This window comes from Rhagoletis zephyria, unplaced genomic scaffold (assembly GCF_001687245.7).
Source record: "Rhagoletis zephyria isolate East Lansing unplaced genomic scaffold, Rhagoletis_zephyria_1.1 Rzeph_scaffold_00709, whole genome shotgun sequence".
Lineage (NCBI taxonomy): Eukaryota > Metazoa > Arthropoda > Insecta > Diptera > Tephritidae > Rhagoletis > Rhagoletis zephyria.
The window spans coordinates 172,877-175,005 of NW_016157793.1; positions in this window are offsets into that span (position 1 = coordinate 172,877).

Genomic DNA, 2,129 nt, shown 5'->3' on the forward strand with positions numbered 1-2,129 from the left:
AAATTTGGAGACAAAACGGCAGCGTAAGGTAGAAAAAAAAATAAAAATTTTTTGAAATGATTAATAAATAAAAAGAATATAAACCTCTTAGAAAACTCTGGCACGCCTTATGGCCGCCATCTAAATAGCAGTAATTTGCTTAGGGGTAAAGGTTAAAAATTAATTATTGAAATTTTTTTTTCTCTCTTCTCTCTCTGTACAATAAAAATAATGCAAAGGATTTCGACCGAAGAGGAGTCTGATAAAAAATATCATAAAGAAATCAATAGACTTTTTCAAAAGTGTGTAGACACACTTATTGAAGGTACAAAACAGATCCTCGAGAGTCGCAAATCCGAAAAAATCGGACCTAAACCGATTAATATTGAAGAGTATAGGAAAAGAAACAAACTAAATAAAACAGAAGATATCCCAGAAATTCCTGCCCCACAAATTGTACATAGAAGAAAAAGGGCAGGAAGAAAAGTAAAAAGCCGAGTAGAATTAGCAAAGTTATATCAACAACTTAACTTTGCTAATAGCTCAGATAAAAGATTAAAATTACAAGAGGAAATTAAAAATGTTAAAACACAAATAAAGAATAAAAATTTTTTAAACAATAAATTTTTAAAGTAAATTTGAACGCTTATGTTAAAATTCATATACTTTTAATAACCTTTTTCTCATGGATAGTGCATTGCCCGATGATCTTGACTACGAGGCAATAAACAAAATTGTAGATGATCTAGAGTGTGAAAACTCAGAAACTCGTAGATCAAGATCACGAATTAGGGTAAGTAATAGATCCCATTTAAATCACTTAAAACAATTTTGGTTACGTATAGGTATGGGTAGGGAACCCACTATGGAAGACTTAGTATATCCTTCCACATTGGCAGAAGAAGTAAATAGATTAATAAGGAAAACATTCCCTGAAGAATATTAAAATTTGTACATTAAATGACGAGTTTATGAATAAATAAAAATAAAATATTAAAATCGAAATTTTATTTTCTTTCAAACATGACTTGGTGGAAAATTGCACTAAACGGAATATTAATAGGAATAACAGGTTATGAGGTAGGAAAAGAAACCTCAGGTGAAAAAACCTATGAAACTAAAGTAGTCAAATATGAACCACATTCTATTGTAGAAAACGCGGAAGAAGTTTCCGATAAGTGGTTGACTGCTTTTGCATGTGTAGCTACATGTTTAATTGTTGCAATTGCAATTTTGATAAAAAATTATATTAAAAATAAATTGAGACAATTAAACAATGTGCAACAACGCGTGTAACTTTCCTAATAGAAATGAATCAGTGGAAAGACATCCATGACACATTATTGGAAGAAAAAATTAAAGCTAATAAATCGTATAAGTGCATAAACAAAAGTGCTCCAATATCACCAGAAACCATAACAAAGCATCTGAATATAATTTTAGAAGCTCTAAATGGCATAAGGCAGGTGATCGAATCCGTAAATAACATACTCACCGAAGAACATCAAAGAGAAGCTTACCAATTTTTCTCCGCCGTACGAGATAAACTTGTATCTTCTCTAGCTAGACACAATCTAGAATTTGATGTACCAAATACAACAAAAGAAGAAATTCAAATAGATTTTGTACTACTTCTGTCTGAACGTGTTCCTAGCCGAACCAACTCACCTTCATCAACTCAAGCCACACCGGTGGAAGAACTTAAAATAGAAATACCGATAATACACGTCACAATGCCACAAACCGTAGTAGAATTTATCAAAACTGCTTCGTCAGTACTACCAAAGTTTGGTGGTAAACCAGAAAATCTGCATAGCTTCCTAGATGCACTTGATATACTCGAGCAAATCAAGGATACACACGAGGCATTGGCCATTACCATGATAAAAACAAAGCTGAAAGGTACAGCAAGAAATTTTATCAGTAATGAGACCACAATCGCCCAAATAAGAACCAAATTACATACCGCAATAAAGGGAGAATCAGTGGAGGTTTTGACCGCTAAACTACTGAACATCCAACAGCGTAGCAAAACGGCTAACCAATACACAGCAGAGATTGAAAAAATCACAAGGTCGTTAGAAGGAGTATATAGCTGGTAAAGAAAATCATATCGCGGATGCATTATCCCGCATAACCATTACAAATTT